Consider the following 18,330-nt stretch of genomic DNA (forward strand, 5'->3'; position numbering starts at 1 on the left):
TTGGACAGGGAAAATTCTGCTGCACTTTATTTTGTAATTTTTATTTACCTATTTGACATTAAGAAAACTTCCTTCAATATGTATGTTAATGTTCTAAACACTTATTTTTCTTCCTCTTGCAGGTCCTGAGGACTGAACATGTAGACTTAAACATCATAAGTGGGTAAGCTCTCCCATCTACCACCAAGCTTCAGGTTTTCACCCATCGATCCAGCTCATGTGATGCTCTTTAGGAAAGTGTACACATTACACCTGGAAATAGACACCACTGATAGTGGATGGTAACAAGGTTCAGAAGACCCCTGGGGTGATTTCTAGGATCTTCTGTCCTCAAGCAATCGATTAGAGACTTCCACATGCATAAAAAGCAAGAATGGCTGATTAGGAAAAAACATACTCCCAAGGGAGGAGGAGGGCTGGAGGAAAGAGATATGGAAAACCACTGTGCCATAAAGAACCCAGTCTCTTCCTTCTCAAGGCACCCATCATGGTTTATCTTAATGGGGCTCTTGGTGAAACTTGGATCCTCACACTTACTGGCAGGTACTTTGCCACTGAGCCATTCCCCCAACTCTGTGTAGTCTTTTCTATACATTGTCTCTTTGCTATAGACAAAAGAGAATTGAGACATTTTCTCTCCCTACATCTGGGCAAAACTATGAAGATACTGTTTCCTTTTGCAGGGTCAGTCTCAGTCTGTGGCAGCAGTGAGCAATGGACCTCCCTGAGTTCCCATTTACAGTAATGGAGAGCAGCTTCAACGACAAGTCTCCCTTGTGCATCAATACATTTGTCAATTGCTATCACTCTACAGCTCAGCTGGACACTGCTCAACTAAACTCCACCTATAGTCTCCCTCTATAACCCAAAATAAAGAAGTGGATGCTCTCTGCAATGCTCTAACTCCATTGCAGAGGCCCAGAACAGAATAACAATCATTGATATGCACAATGCATCTAAGGCTTAAGTTGATGAGTCAAGCTCTTCACACCTGCTGCTTTCAGCTTTCACCTCACAACCCAGGTTTTATTACTACCCCATAAAAGAAACAGGAGACACCAGAACTTGTAAAGTTTAAATAACTTTAAACTTTATTTAGTAAAAATTGCATAAACACAACCATAAGTAATGAATAGAAAAGTTAAATACAAACTATCACATGTAAAATAGGTTATTTTATAACTGTCGGTATCAACCCTAAATACCAAATCTCCAACTTCCACAGTGGGAATGTTAATCTAATGAGAAAAAAAAATCTCAATTTCATCTTAATAGATACCAAAACTTATTAAGAATAAAAATTTAAATTGAATAGAACTTTTGAAAAGAAAAATTTAATACAGCCCTAGATGGGGTTTGTATTCAGTGAGACCTGAGATAAGAATGGACATTTGCCACTGTAGTTACTTCAAATCAACTTCCAAAACTAAGGCAGGTCTGGAAAAGAATGAGTCTTTAATGACCGGGGTGCTTTTCTTAATAGTCCTGGAGTCCAGTCAGTAGTTTGGCTGCAGATCTACATCCTGTACAAGTCCAGTAGAGTACGGTGGATCAGAACAGCACAGATCTGTACAACTCATTTTCATTTCATATACTATTTTCAAGAATAAAAAACAAACAACAACAAAAAAACAAACACAAAAACACCACTACTATCCCCAGCTTTAACTGAAAAGCATCCAACTCCATCATTGTAGATGCCAGTGAACAGCTTCTGCCTCTTCCTGCTGATGTCCCTCCTCATCGTCAGCAGGGAATGGCACTGGGATGGACATTCCTTTGGGAAATAGACAGTTCGAACAAGGGCAAGAGGATTGGAAAATGATAATGGTCAAGGTTTGCAGTGAGTCAAGAAAAATAATCACTGTGGTGGGGTCAGGAAGACAAAAACAAAACAAAAACAGAAAAAACATACAAAACAACAACAAAACACAAGAACAGAACCAAAACCATAAATAAAAAATAAGAAAGAGCAAAACCAAAAACACAAACATAAAAACAAAAAATAACCCAAAACAAAACCAGAAACACAAACAGAACTTAGAATAAAACCAAAACCAAACCCAAAACTACAACAAACAAAAGACAAAACCCAAAACTCTAACAAAACAACAAATAAACAAAAATACAAACAAAAATCAAACAACAAACAAACAATAACAAAAAAGAAATGAAAAACAAAACCCCAAACCCAAACAAAAAACAACAAACACACAAAGAAAAACAAAAATAGAAGCAAAATCAACAAACAAAAATACAAACAGCGAGCCCAGTGTGAAGCACAGCTTTGTCGCCTGCCCTCTGGTGGCAAACGGTGTCCACATTTCTGAGTTCGAATCCCGTGTGACTCCCCACGAGTCTCATGGGGAAAAAAAAAGTAAAAAAAAAAAAAAAAAAAAGGAGCCTGCAGTGGCACACGGCTTTGGCAAACAAAAAAAACAAATAAAAACAACAACTAAAAGCAATAACTAAAAATAAAATAAAGAAAAAACAACAACAAAACACAAACTAGAAAACAAAAATCAAAAATAAACCCAAACAAAAACAAAAAAAAACAAACACAAATTAAAAAACACAACACAACAAAATAAGACAAAATGAAACAAAAAATTAAACGTTTCCGAGTTCGAATCCCATGTGACTCCCGACGAGTCTCATGAGAAAAAAAAGTTAAAAAAAAAAGTGAGCCTACAGTGGCACACGGCTTTGGCAAACAATAAAACAAACAAAAAACAATAACTAAAAACAAAATAAAGAAAAAACCAACAACAAGAACAAAACACAAACTAGGAAACAAAAATCAAAAAATGAAACCCAAACAAAAAACAAAAAAACAAACACAAATAAAAAATACAACACAATAAAATAAGACAAAATAAAACAAAAAACAGCAATTTAATTAATTAAATCCAGCATTAAAACAGTATTGCACAGTATTGCTCATGGTCTCCTGTAGGTTGGACAGCAGCAGTGTCTAAGCCTGCAGTCGTTGCATGCATCCTAGAGGTGGCATTAGGGCAGCAGTCGGATATCCCAAGTTAGGACGGTAGAAAAGTACAGGGACCACTGGTGACCACAGCAGTCAGGTGGGTGTTGTTACAGTAAGTGACTGTGCAGGATTTCCCATACCATCCTCTTCCTGAAGATGGGCATGTGCTGCTGAGAGAAGGTGACAGGTTGGTCTCTAGTGGTGTAATCCGCATATTTACAGGCGAACATGCCACAGTCACTCCCATTCAGTTGCTGAGGCATCTCCTCTGCGGACATGCTGTATAGTTTCCACTCCAGAGGGTCCAGCTCGATGTTCCTTAGAGTCTTGCTCTCGTTTTGTAAATACTGGAAGATGGTTTCACAGATAGTTTTCCCTGTCTGTCCCAAGGAATCCAGGTATACGATACTTCGTTTTCTCAAATCGATCACCACCAGGCTCCAATGTACCCTCTGGTGAATAGGCACCAGGATCATTTCTTTGTCAAAGAGATTAATTGTTCGAGTCCATCTTTTGACAGAAGAGTAAACCGCTCTGCATTAGCTTGGGGTAAAAGAAAGTGCTAAACACATGAAGAACGGGGTAGCCTTGGTTTTCGTTTCTCTCAACCAGAAGGTTCATATAAAAATTGATGATCTCATCATTGAGCCACTGACCGTTCTTGAGGGTCTGGATATCTCTTCGGGTGATTTGCAATTTGAATCCCCTACTTAGGATTTCCTCTTGGGGTCCTGGACCCAGGGCACTCCTAATTTCCTTTTCCATGTCCTCTGAAACATGAAAATTTTGATCCACTTCTCTGCCCTTTTCTAGGTTTGTGAGAGGCTTTTCCTCTGCTGCAAGTACTGCCATCTTGTTGGGGAGTAACCTGTCACCTCTGCCACTATCCAGGATGGTTAGAGCTGGTGTTTCCAGTAAGTCAGGCTCCCAGCTGTTCCCCCTTCTTCCCCCATGGTTTACACCATCTTTATTTTGTGTAACGGATGTCTCCTCTGAACGCCTCCCCCCTCTCTCTGGATCTCTCTTCTGTGACAACCTTCCGTGCTTTTCTTTTGGGGGGCTTTGTTTCTTTTCCTCTATGGTGGAGTAGGGCGCTTGCGACCCTTGCGAGCTTCAGCAGGCTTCCCCTCAGGTACAGCCTCCTCTGGAGGCCCTTTGGTACCCTCTACGGGTTTTAGTTGTCTTGGACTCTCTTTCTGGGGTTTCTGTACCTGACCCTTGCCTGGCTGGTGTTTCTCAAGTTCGAGGTCTTGTTGCTTCTGAGGGGTCTTCTTCCAAGCCTTTCCGGGTTCTTTAAATAGCATTTCGGTTTTATCCTTGCATTTGGTTTTTGGACTTTGTCCCAAAGCTTCAGACACTGTCTCTGTCCCACGGTTATCCGGATACTTTCGTTTTTGAGCTTTTCTTGAAGCTTCGGGCTTCATGTCCACCCCGGGCTGTTTCGGTTGCCACATGGAGAACTGCTTGGTAGTCAGATGTTGGCAGTTCACCAGGGTCCACTCTGGGAAACTCTGAGTTCTGAGATACTTCCACAGAAGTATCCTTCTAGGGCACTGCGCTGTAACCAGCTACCCGAAATTTCTAAATCGGACTAATCGTACTAGTAAAGCACTATTAAGACACCAGGCATAAACCTAGCCTCTAACTCCTCGGAGGAAACCTCACGAATGATGGCTAACTCGGGGCTTGCCCCTAGTCACAGCCTTCAAGGTTCCATAGCTGGTTATGATGTCACCTGAAAGAATGCAAATCAACGTTTCTGGGTAGTGGAAGCCCTCCCCAACCCAAACTGGGTCCAGGATTTCAGAGTGCTCCCTTGCCCGAGTGGGAAGTTTGAATGAATTGTTACATATCTCAGTTCCCTGGCAGAGCACAGGGTTACCTAAATCATCTCAACATAGATCAGCTGGTCCTGACTAGTACATTTGTCTTTTAGGAAACTGTCGCATCAGGGTCAATTATAGAAAACAGAATACGAGTGCCCTTCCAAATATCTTCTCACAATATGCTTGCTAATTACAAAGAATAAATAGAATTTTACAGTTATAAAACCTAGTAGGTACTGTTGTGTGACAAACCTTTTTTCTTCCTTGGATAAGGAACCCGGGGCAGACCAAATGCACATACCACCAAAGTCCTAGTTGTTGAACCAATAAGTTTTATTGGGGTAATTTATAGGAACATGGGTGAGGGGTTGCTTGCAGGAGCAGAAAATGACTCACAGACAGCTGCCCACCAAAGCCCGCCCAGCATGGGTGACAGCTCAAAAAGCTGGGACCCTGGAGAAACTGCACAGCCTGTAGATGGCTTAGTAGGCTGGAGAATGTCCTTTCCAGGTGCTTCAGTTAGTCTAAACTTCTTCCAGACAGCTTGTATGAGGTTGGGTCTTTGGAGAGTCTTCTTTGCTGCTCACCTTACTTTCATCTGAGAGGGACTCTCAGCATTTATTGATCTCTGGAAGCCAAGGAGCCTAGTGAATCTGATCAGTTTCAGGGACCATTTTGAGCCATTTCGAGTTGCATTCCCTCCTGAGGAGCTTCCCTTCAGAGTGAATGAAGGGTGGAATGGTTCAGTGTTTCAATATTGGAGGAAATTTGTGAAACTGGTACCAGTTCACCAAGGGTCAGTACATTGCCCTAAGAGAATAAATAAAATCTCACCATTGTCAATAGGACCCATCTTTCTGTACATCACTACTTCAGTTACAATCCTATCAGTAACACAAGCCCTGGACTCCTCCCTAGAAACCAATAGGAAGAATTCAACTGTAGCTGCAGTTACAGAGGTATATGTGTTCAGTGTGTCCTGAGATCTGAACTCCAGCCATGATTAAACAGCAAGCACTTTAACCACTGATCCATCTCTGGCCCCTTGAGCAGCTCTTTGACCAACTTTCAAAAGTATAGAGATGCTTTTGCAAAACTGGGAGAAAAGAGCTGAGACACATATTTTTTCCCACTGAAAATATTAACAAATTGTGCAAATATATTTAAACCAATGTTTTACCATAAGGAAAAAAAATATAATTTTTTCTGTAAAAGGTTTGAATTTCTTGTGATTGTAATTTCCCCAGGGGTCATTTTGTTTGCACCAAGCTTCTTTCTCTTCTTTCTAATTACACCTTGGAGAGATTTGTTCCCATACTAAGAAAAAAATATTTCAAATTGCCACATTGCTCTTACACTGCCGATTAACACAACAGGGCAGCCTTTGTGATGGTGAACATTATGTTTAGAGGATGAATTTATTGTGTTAGGCTTGTAAAAACAAAATTGCCAATAGGAATGAACTCAGAGTCTCACACAGGCTTTACCAATGAGCTATTTTCCTAATGAATCCATGTTTCTTGGATGTATGGCAGAACTTTCTAGAAAAATACCCTGTTTCTGCTGCTTTCTTTTGGGTGAGACATTGTAACTTCTTATTTACTCTCTAGTAACTATATAAATGCTCCATTTCCCCTCTATTTGCATTTGGTAGGCTATATTTTCTAAGAGTTTGTCTATTTTCTCTAAATTTTCAAATAATTGGCATATTTGGCAATAGCACTATTTTCCTAAAATTATTTCAAAACTTGATTGGTATTAAGTTAATTTAGTGTGAAATGTTAAATGTAGAAGATTTTGTTAGATTTTTTCAATCAGCTTTAGACAGATGTGGTGGTTTGAATACATTTGGCCTCATAGACTCATGTGTTTGAATGTTTGTCCCATGGGGAATGGCACTATTAGGTTTGGCCTTGTTGGAGTAGGTATGGCACCATAGGACTGGGATTTGAGGTCTCCTATGGTTAAGTTCCACCCAGTGTAAAATTCCAGTCTAATCCTGGCTGCCTTTGTTCAAGGTGCAGAGCTCTCTGCTCCTCTGTTTACCTGTGCAGTACCATGCTTCCTGTCCTGATGATAATGGACTGAATCTCTGAACTTGTAAGCCAGCCCCAATTAAAGGCTGTCCTTTTATAGGAGTTGCCTTAGTCATGGTGTCTCTTCACAGCAATAAAACCCCAAGATAGCAGGTTAGACAGTAAATGTTTAAATGTTAAATTCTATATTTTTCTTTCTTTTCTTAAATTTTTGCTTGTTCTGATTTTTGGTTAGGATTTGACACTGTGGTCAAGGCTGACATAGAACTCACCAGTGTCCTAGTGCAGGAATTACAGCCCTGATCCCTCATGCCCAGCTGGTTAATTACTTTAACTAGTCTAAGCTAATTTAATTAAACTTGTAAGTGATATTAAACACTGAGAGGCCCCGTGAGGTAACTGAGCATTAATCAAAGAGCAAGCAAAGGAGACAATGTAAAAACACCAGCAGAGACACAAAGTAACACCTTGTGCAAGCTGAATCCAAGGAAACCAGTCCTTTAGTTGTTCAAAAGAAGTAAATAGACAAAGATCTTCAAGTATTCTTTCCCATGCAAAAAACTTCTCTTCAGACATTAAAAACACAGCTGGTAATTTATAAAGCGACACAGCTGAGTCAGACCTGTTGGCTTTTGTTTAATTCTCAAGAGAATGAGACCTGCATGGGCAATGGAGTAAGAGTTTGTTTCAAAAAGGAAAGGGGATTAGAGAGATGGCTTAGCAGGTAAGAGCCCTGGCTGTTCTTCCAGATGACTGGGGTTTGAGTCCCAGCACCCATACACCAGTTCACTCCAATTCCAGGGGATTTGATGCCTGATTTGGCTGCTGTGGCACTGCATGCATGCATGTGGTGCACAGACGTACATGAAGACAGAATAACCATACATATGATATTATTTTTTGAAATTAGGACAGTTTAAAAGATTATGTGTAGCAAAACATGGTGCTATATGCCTAGCACGCTGGAGACTGAGGCAGGAGAATTAATCATGAATTAGTTCAGTTAAGCTACATGGCAAGATTCTGCTGTAGAAAAACAATCAAAAAGGATTTATATGTCAAAGCAACTGTTTGGAATTTCATTTTCTTACATTCATTTTTTATTATTATCTTTTAAAAGATTTTCTTACTACTTTCTGTATCTCTCCCCCCCTGTGTATGTGTGTGTTTTCTCTCTCTCTCTCTCTCTCTCTCTCTCTCTCTCTCTCTCTCTCTCTCTCTCTCTGTGTGTGTGTGTGTGTGTGTGTGTGTGTGTGTGTGTGTGTGTGTTCCTCCATGCATGCCTGTGCACCACATGTACTCAGTGCCCATGGGTAGAAGAAGATGACTTGATCTCCTGAAACTGGAGTTACATAGCTCCAAAGAGCTCCAGGGTCACACAGGTGCAAGCCCCACCCAGAAGTGGTCACTCTTCCCCAGTGACTACCTGGGTCCTTGCAGGCTCTTTCTCACCAGGTAACAAAGCCAAGAATTGCTCAGCTAAATCCTGTCACTGCCCATGGGATGTGTCGTGTGTGTGTGTGTGTGTGTGTGTGTGTGTGTGTGTGTGTGTGTGTCTTCCTCAAGGGCTAACTAGGGCCAGGGGCAGAACTAGGGTCCACAGGCCACTGCAAGGCCACTTCCAATCCCAGCTTTGCCATAGGATTTGACAGAGCCTACACCAGAGAGAATGATCCTCATGAAGGGTCAAGTAGGTACATAAATCAGAGCAGGCGACACAGCAGAGGGCTGACCAACAAAACCCAGAGGTTCCCCAAAGCCACAGGGGAATGTGATGTATTGCCAAACCAGAGAACTCAGAAGCAACTATGAAAGGCAGGGAGCACAGCCAGGAATCCCAGACCAGAGATGAAGAGAAAGAGCAAGTGGGCAGACACAGCTGGGAGGGGCTCAGGCCCCCTTTGAGCAGGCATTTGAGGCTTGCTTTAATGTGCCTCCAGAGCCAAGCTGGGGTGGGCGAGTCAAGGTTACAGGGACCATGGGGGGGCTGGAGAGAATGGGACTTCTGGGGCTTCTTGCTCCCCGGAGCAGAACCTGGAAAAACAGTACACAGAGGTAGAAGACATATGGTCATCTGCAAGGGCAGTGAGAACCTGGGTAAGCAGCCTGAACCCAGGACTTGGTCTTTGTGCACTGTCACCAAAGAGAGGGCTTTTACCTGCCCCAGTGTTGCTGGCAGGACTCAGAGCTGGATTTCAAACAAGTCTGGAAAGAAGTCTGCTAAGTCTCACTGAAGGCAAGGGTGGTGACACATATTTATAATCCTAATATTTGTATCCATTTGTAGCCTAACTTCCTTTTCTCAAGTGCTTAAATATTGATTAGATGGTCTGTTTACTGACATGTTGTATTTCTTTCTTGGTTAGACTTTAGTGTTGGGAGAAATGTTACAAATGATCAGCAAGTTCCTGCACTACACCCAGCTGCTCTCTGCCCATCAGTCTTGCTGCCTCTTGACTAACCCCAGCCGGCAGTCTTCCCTTCTCCAGTTTGCCTGCCTCAGAGCCACCTGTACCTTCTCAGATGTCCACCCTTGTCAGGGGCATCTCTGTCTATACACTAAAGGCCTGGAATCAGCCATAGGCCTGAAGCACAAAGTCTTGGGTCTCTGTGGAAAAACACTTCAACAGATGGCTAGAAGCTATTGTAAACAAACAGCTTTGGTAGATAGTTGCCAGGCTCTAGTCATAGACCTTGTAGATAGGTGACCTTGGTAGATAGTAGCAATGTAGATTAGGGCAAGTGAATCATAGGCAGAGTCATAGTGTCCTGTTTCCTGAACCTTCACCCAGCTTACACACTGTTCTGAAAGATATCTGTACTCCCCTGAACACCTATGCTTCTGTGTCATCCCCTTCCTCACGTCCTGCCTTTTTGTGTATATAACCCCTGTGTGAAAAAATAAAAATTATGGTTTAATCAGCCTATAGACAAGCCGTGTTTCTTTGTGTCTTTGCCTGCTACCCCCTTACCCCCCCACACACTTCTCTTAGGTGATCTCCCCAGGCCTCTGCTTAATGCCCTGCTGTCCAGGACACATCCTCTGTGTTTGACAATCCCAAATCCCAATAATCCAGTAAATTAAAACTCTAGAAGCTTATAATTAATCAGTCAGATATATATATATATATATATATATATATATATATATATATATATATATATATCAATAAATTCTTCATTCACAAGATGCCCACAGAATAAATTCAGGGATCAATTGATAATGATACAAGCTGTCCACGGAGATTCAACAAGTTACCTCAATTATTCTATCCCTAGATGATATTATAGCCCCTGTGACTGTTTAAAACCACGCAGAATCTGAATTGTCCTGTTTGTCCTTCATTTCCCCTGCCTTCAACCAAGTAACTCCCTGTCTCTGTAGCTCTTAGTCCCGCCTCCCTTTTCCCTGTCCAATCACAGGCTCCTTGTGTATTAATATTTAAATTAATTGGACAAGGAAAATTCTGCAACATATCACCCTTTGTGTTTAGATAAAAAGTAAAAATAAAAAAGCCACTTTTCTTTCAAATATAAATTCAGCACAACTATTACCATTCTCTCAAAACTGCTCTCTCAATGTAAATAACCTGGGTTGGCTATGAGACTACAGGTTAGATAGGGTCCCCCTTTTGTGTTCATAGTCCTGTTAATAAAAGAATTTAAGAGCAAGCTCTGAAGAAAGCAAAAAGACAATTTTATTTGGTTTAAGAACAAAAAAAGAAAAAAGGAAAGGAAAAAGAAAGGAAGGAAGGAACAGAGGAAGGAAGGAAGGAAGGAAGGAAGGAATAGAGGAAGGAAGGAAGGAATAGAGGAAGGAAGGAAGGAAGGAAGGAAGGAAGGGAGGGAGGGAGGGAGGAAGGATGGAACAGAGGAAGGAAGGAAGGAAGGAAGGAATAGAGGAAGGAAGGAAGGAAGGAAGGGAGGGAGGGAGGGAGGAAGGATGGAACAGAGGAAGGAAGGAAGGAAGGAAGGAAGGAAGGAAGGAAGGAAGGAATAGAGGAAGGAAGGAAGGGAGGTAGGGAGGAAGGAAGGAACAGAGGAAGGAAGGAAGGAAGGAAGGAAGGAAGAAAGGAAGGAAGGAAGGAATAGAGGAAGGAAGGAAGGAACAGAGGAAGGAAGGAAGGAAGGAAGGAAGGAAGGAAGGAAGGAAGGAAGGAAGGAAGGAAAACAGACAGATAATCTGTAAAATCCCCATTTCTTACTGGAAGAGGGAAATAACCACAATGAGCCCGATTGTTGAGTTTGGCTGCTGTTTTTCTGTCCTTTTGGGAAGCAGTTTGATTATTCTGTTTCCATCAAACTGGGTGCAACTTGAGAGAATTATATTAAGTAAATTAAGACATTTAGCCTATTGTAACATGTATTTTGTCTCATTTATAGTTCTTAGATTTTGTATGTTAAATAAGGTCACATATGCATCTATATAATGAAAAGAGACATGGAGCTCTCTAGGAGAATGAAGAAGGGCAATTGAGAGGGGAACAAACTACAGCAGAAAGGTTTTCAATGTATACACATATGGATGTTTAAATTTCAACAGCTCTTGGAGGGACTAGGGGGCACAACAAACAGAGGCTCAGATGGGACTCTAGTACACTGGGTTATAAGAGACACAAAACCTTACTTCTTGAATATGTTTATTCTTCTCTCTTCCTCTTGTAATAAAAAAGTGTATGGAAATATTTCACTGCAGACTTCCTGGTTTTCTGGCTCTGATACCTCCTTTTAAAGTGTTCCCTGTGTCATATTGCATATTTCTCCAGTTTCATTTATATGCAACAAGAGGGAGTTGTGATGTAGATGTAGCCATCAGGGCTGGGCACCCTGTGATCTCTGTATTATGTCAGTTGTAGTTTTCTCTGATGTTTTCCATTTGCTGAAAAGAAAGACTTCTCTAATGAGGAATGGCAGCCACACTTATGTGTGGGTGTGGCACCCTCCTCATCCAGCAAGGAAGACCCAACAGCAGGAGCTCTTCCTCAAGCAGTTTATTCAGGAATTTTGTATCTTCTTCTGACCCCGGGGGAAAGCCTGCCCACAGGCTAAATACTCCTGGAGCAACCTACCCCAGCAAGCTACTTGGCTGCAGCAGATAGGCACATGTAAGGGGAAGCAGCACAGATCACCAGCTTTGTCCATATTAGGACTTGTTTTTCTTAGAGAGCACTCGCCATGGGGCAGGTGGGGGGTGGAAGCCAGCGCCATCTTTACAGCGCAGCACATTGCAGTTCTCTACAATTCCCCCTATTTTGTGAAACAGGTGAGAGTAGGGGTCTGATCTCTGAAGCAAACATAGAAGGACATTGTACAGGCTCTCCTATAGGCTTCATCAGCCCAATTCAAGCCTGACCTGTCCCATGCCAATTTTCTCAGAGGCGGGAAGAACACTGAAAAGTGCTGGAGTAAGGGTGGCACAAACCCTCATAAATCAGACATGCTTTCCTCGAGGCTGCCAGCTGCAATCTGCATGCCTCAAGTGCAGTGCTTAGCATCAAAACCTGAACTTGGCGATCTTATTCTTTCATGGCAGCCAGCCATGCTTAGGGGGAAGATCCAACTCCTACAACTGTAAAGGCTTGAATGATCATGGCCGCATTCCGCCTCTGTGTGGCTCTCATCTTGCACACGCACCACAGGCCTAAAACACTAACTAAACCCACCATAGGGCTCAAGGCCCCAAGATCCGCCCACTCTTGTATGTGGTACACGGCTCTGGCAATCCAAACCGAGAACCCAGTCGTGAAACTGAGGTCCAAGCACATGGAATTCACTGCAACGATGGCCATCCGCAGCTGTTTCATCAGGCCTTCAAAATCCGCAGCCCAGCTTCCTGTCAAATAAGCAGACAACTGACGAGAAAAGTTAGCAGCCTGGGTATAATTATGATATTGAATGGAGGTAACACATAGCCCATGAAATTTCCACTCACAGCCAGCTTGGGCAAGCTGCCACAAGGTATCTACTTGTTCTTGAACAAGGTCACCTCTTTTGTTAACCAGCATAAGCCCTCCTTTCAATTGAGCATTCAAGGATGCTTGCAAATCTAAAGCAATGGCAAGTTTGCCCATTGCACTCCCCCTAGCCTGGCATCCTGTCCACGGAAACAAAAGACTCTCTGCAGTATAGTCCATATAAAAGAGTGCCCAATGGGGCAGAGTAGGAGGCCTGGAAAAATTCTGTATAGTACTCCAGCTTCAGTCTAACCATTCTTGGCCATAATTGGCAGGCCACCATCCCTCAATCCAAGTGCCCATCATATAAGCTGTTCCAGACATGGAACCATCTGGCACATCAAACCAGGCAGCAGTCTGGTTATAAAGCATAATACAGTCACTCTTATCACTTATATTTCTAACTTTTACAATGCACAAACTACCTAATAAAACAAAGCTCCTATCTTCATTAGTGCTGGCTATCTCACTATCCTTAGGCAAAAAGGGGCGAATCCAAACTTCTATTACTAATAAATGGTGGGGATAAACTTAAGCATCGTGACAGATTGGCATGGGTCTCAGGGGGACCAACAGGATCCCCCAACTGTGCTCCTCTTGACTCCTCACGATCATCGTTCCCAGCAGGAGCATGAGTATTCAAGAAGTGACATTTGCGCACCAGCCTTTCTGGTACCCAGAGCGGTCCATCCCGGTTCTGCGGGAAAACACAAACAGAACCCCGGGCCCATGCCAACACTGGATCCGGTCCATTCCATTCTCCTGTCAACACATCTTTCCATGTGACATAACCTTTTAAGGATCCATGTTGAATATTATGTCTTTCAGCAGCCGAACAGCCTTCCTCATCCCTTTGCAAAAGATTTAAGTTAAATAAGGCAAGGGCTATTCTGTCTCTAGGGGTGCGGCCTTGGCTCATTCCCCCTTTTTGTTTTTATAAACATTCCTTTAGGGTGTGATGTGCGTGCTCCTCCATACCTTGACCTTGTGGGTTATAAGGAAGGCCATGTTTAAGTATAACTTGCATTTGAGAACAAAAGGAAACAAAAGGGTGGGCTGTATAACCAGGGCCATTATCAGTTTTTAATTGTAGAGGCTTGCCCCAAGCCCCCCAGGCTTCCAGACAATGGGATATAACATTTCTTGCCTTTTCTCCACTCAGGGGAGTTGCGACAATAAGACCTGAACATGTATCCACAGACACATGAACATACTTTAGCTTACCAAACTCAGGGAAATGCATAACGTCCATTTGCCAAAGTTGTAATGGCAAAAGTCCTTTAGGACTGACCCCTATAGAGGGAGGATCTTGAAAAACAATACAAGTAGGGCGTTGCAACACGATGGAAAGAGCAGCTTCTCTAGTTATTTTAAATTTAAACTGCAACGTTCGAGCATTAACATGAAACTGAGCATGAAAATCTTTTGCTTTGCAAATTGGACTCTCCTCCTGAAGAAAGATAAATTCTCTTCTGGTGGCTTGCTCTACCTCATTATTATTGTTACTCAGGGGTCCAGGGAGGCCAGTGTGTGCATGAACATGTTGTACATAAAATGGGTCTTTTCTTTTGCCAAATCAAGGTCTGCAATTGTGATAACAAGGGTTAAATGGGACTGTTACTTTTAATCTTTCCCACCACTTCTATAACCTTAACTAAATTAACAACATATAATGAATCTGAAAGCAAGTTGAAAGCATCCTTATACACTTTAAAAACTTCCAATACAATTTTGAACTAAATAATCTGAGGTGATCCAGGGGAAAATTGTATAACCACAGGATCCATGCCTCCTATCTTATAAGAACTGCATCCCGTTTTGGATCCATCAGTAAAGATGGTTACGGCCCCAGCAATAGGAGCTGCTTGGGTAATCTTTGGAAGAACAATGGGATGGGCACGATAAAAACTCATTAGTGGATGCCTTGGATAATGATTATCAATTTCTCCTTTATATCCACACCTTAAGATAGCCCAATCATCAACAGTTGTGCACAAGACTCTCACTTGGTCCCTATTGTAAGGGACAACAATCTTTGCCGGCTCTAGGCCAAAATGATGTAAACTTTGTTGAATTCCCTCCTCTGCCAAACCTGCCATGGTAGTAGGGTAATGATCTGCTGTTTTAGCTGCTGATATCTTTGGATGTATTCACATTAGCAGGCCAGCTTGCCACAGCACAGCCGTGGATTGCATCAGGGTAGAAACAAAATTGGTTGTCCCAATGTACAATGCTGTATCATGGCTTCTTGTAGCCCATTCACTACCCTACAAAGTGCTTTTCTCCCTTCAGGGGTCAACACCCGTGGGGAATCTAATGCAGGATCCCCTACTAGAATGTCATACAAAGGTTTCAATTCATAATTTGGGATCTTCAAATAGGGCCTAATCCAATTTATATCTCCTAATAATTTCTGAAAATCATTTAAAGTTTTAAGATGATCTACTCTCAATTCAATTTTCTGAGGACAGACTTCATTGGGCCCTATCCTTGCTCCCAGGTAACTTACTACCTGCTCTTGTTGTACTTTCTCTGGGGCTATATGGAGACCATGATCCTTTAACTTTTGCACCAGATCTTGATAGGCAGTATGTAAAATCTTTTCACCTTTATGTACTAAAAGGATATCATCCATCTAATGCAAGCATTTCAGGGAAGGGAAAGAATCTCTCAATGGCTGAATGGCCACTCCTACATAAAATTGACACATAGTGGGGCTGTTTACCATCCCCTGTGGTAAAACTACCCACTCAAATCTCTGATCTGGTTCTTCTTGATTAATGGATGGCAAAGTAAAAGCAATCTTTGGGATGTAGAGGGATGGAAAAGGAGCAGTCCTTAATATCAATTACAATTATTGGCCAATCCTTGGGTAAAGCGGTCAACAGAGGTAAGCCCTGCTGCACCACCCCCAAGACCTGCATCTGAGCATTAATAACCCGCACGTCATGTAACAATCTCCACTTTCCAGATTTCTTCTTTATTACAAAAATAGGAGTATTCCAAGGGGATACTGAAGGTCGAATACGTTTCATGGCCAATGGCTCCTTTACAAGTTCTTGTGCAGCTTGAAGCTTTTCAGAGGATTAAGGCCACTGAGGAACCCAAACCAGATCCTCTATACTCCAGGTAATGGGAATTCCCTCCTCAGCATCACCTAAGAAAAACTCAAACCCTGTCTTGTTTTCCTTGGGGCAGGTGTAATAGGGGCATTACGGCCTTGGAGGTACTTCCCAACACCATGAGAGGGATGCCAGCCCATACCCTTCATCATCTCTTGTGAAGCTTTGGAATACTGTCCCTCATTGGTGAACTTGAGCCTCATATCTCTCAAAAGATCTCTGCCCCACAAACTAACTGGGAGCTCCAGAACATAAGGTTGAAAATATCCCTGATGCCCTTCCTGATCCTTCCAGGGTAACTCCTGAGCACTCATATCTGGTGTTTTGGCATAGCCCAGCCCTTGAAGGGTCTAAACTGATTGCTGTATAGGCCAGTCAGAGGGCCAATCTTTAATGGCTATAATACTCCTGTCAGCCCCAGTGACTAGAAGTCCCATAATCTGTTTTCCATTAACATTCAACTCAATCAAGGGGCGCTGATCCAGATCCAAGGGTAAGAAAACAGTAGGGTTCCCAGAAGAGCCAAAGCCCTTCCCTCCCCATTTCTGCTTTTGTGCTGGAAACTGGGCATGCAAGCTGGGTAATAGCAGTAGTTGCGCAATGCGGTCCCCAGGAGAGATAGCAACAATCCCTCGAGGGGATGAAGCCATGATCTTGATCACTCCTTCAAAATCTGAATCTCTGACACCAGGGTGGACTATTAAGCCCTTCAAAGCCAAAGAGGTTCAGCCAATCAGTCCTACAGTGTTAGGTGGTAAAGGACCTGTCTCCAGCAGCTGCACCCCCATTTGAGGGGTCAATACAACTCTGGTGGTGCAGCGGAAGTCCAGCCCTGCAGATCCTGGTGTCGCTCTCCATGGCTGGGAGGTGGAAGGCTCGGCCAGACTCTCTGACTGTTCTCTACTACCCCATATATTTGAGGGCCCTGAGGTCTGGGGCCCCTCTGCCCATTTTTTGACCGAGCACCTCCAAAGGCTGGGGCTAAAGGCTGGCCATTGATGTCCTTAACAGAACGACATGCGTTGGCCCAATGATTTCCCTTTTTGCACCATGGGCAGAGACTGGCCTGCTAGGGCATGGCTCCTCCTTCCCTCCCTTTTCAGGACATTGCCTTTTAAGGTGTCCTGTCTTGCCACAGTGGAAGCAGGCACCGCCAGGGGTACTACCTTTTCCTCTGGATAGTTGCATAACAGCAGCAGCCAATCCTATATTAGAAAGGGGCCCCCCTATTTCTCTGCATATTTTCATCCAGGCATCAAGTCCTTTAGACTTGCATGGGGTAATAGCGCTGTGACACTCCTTGGTTCACTGCTCAAAAATCAATTGTTGGATAAGTGGCATTGCAGTATCGGGATCCCCAAAAATGCGTCCCGCTGCCTCTACCATGCAGGCACGAAGTCTGAGAACGGCTCAGTGGCCCCCTGTACAATCTTAGTCAGATTTCCACCCACTTCACCTCTATTAGGCAGGGCCTTCCAGGCACATATGGCAATGGTGTTAATTTGCTCATAGACCTGGATGGGATACCCCGTCTGGGCACCTGCATAGCGACCATGTCCCATTATCATGTCAAAATCCCAGGCAGCATTACCCGCCTGCCTGTTTAATCCTGCTTCCTGGTAAGCAAATTCCTGATAAAAAAAAACCTTCCAATCTAGATATTGTCCAGTAGTTAGACAAGCCTTAACTGTGCTCATCCAGTCAGACGGTGTCATGCAATGTCGGGCCAAGACCTCCAGCTGGGCAACAGTAAAAGAGGCAGCTATGCCACATGTCCTTACTGATTCTGCAAGGATTTTTTAAAACCTTAAAATCTAAAGGCTCTTGATATCTCTGGCCATTTGCATCTTGAAATACTGGGAAGGCCATTCTAGCTTCCCTCCATACCTCAGGGCAAAAGGTATCTGACTCTCCTTTTCCTTCAGCTTCCGCACAAGGAGAGGGAGCCGAAGGGAGGACTGGCAATGGAGGCACTTCCTCATTTTTTTCTTTCTCTTTGTGCTCTTTATGCCTTTTCCTTTTCTTGTTCCTCTTCTCCTTCTTAAAATTTATGGCCTCAATCCTGGCTATGAGCTCTTCTAGGTCTTCCTCGAGACTCTGCAGGTCATCCTTGGAGCTCGAGCTACTACTGTCAGACTCTCCCTTTCCTGATGTTATAGATCTCTCTTCTTTAAGTTGTTCCAACACCTCTGACCTCTTCTCCAGAGCTCAACAGCAGCGCTCATCGGTCAGACAACTCTTAACTAATCTCCACATCCCTCTTACTCCTCCTCTTAAGCAACCCTGATCCCATGCCAAGTCTAAGTCCTCCCCTAGCCTGTCCCAACTGGCCAACATCAGATGTTCAGAAACCACAAACCATGGGGCCACAGGATCAACCTCTGAAAGGAAGGTGGCAAGTGT

At 43.1% G+C, this 18,330-nt stretch overlaps 1 pseudogene; it reads right to left on the reverse strand.

The window, feature by feature from the left end:
• Positions 1-3,031: 3,031 nt before the first annotated feature.
• On the reverse strand, positions 3,032-4,443 carry LOC143435645 (sentrin-specific protease 2 pseudogene; annotated as a pseudogene).
• Positions 4,444-18,330: the final 13,887 nt, after the last annotated feature.

This window comes from Arvicanthis niloticus, chromosome 22 (genome assembly GCF_011762505.2).
Source record: "Arvicanthis niloticus isolate mArvNil1 chromosome 22, mArvNil1.pat.X, whole genome shotgun sequence".
Classification (NCBI taxonomy): Eukaryota; Metazoa; Chordata; class Mammalia; order Rodentia; family Muridae; genus Arvicanthis; species Arvicanthis niloticus.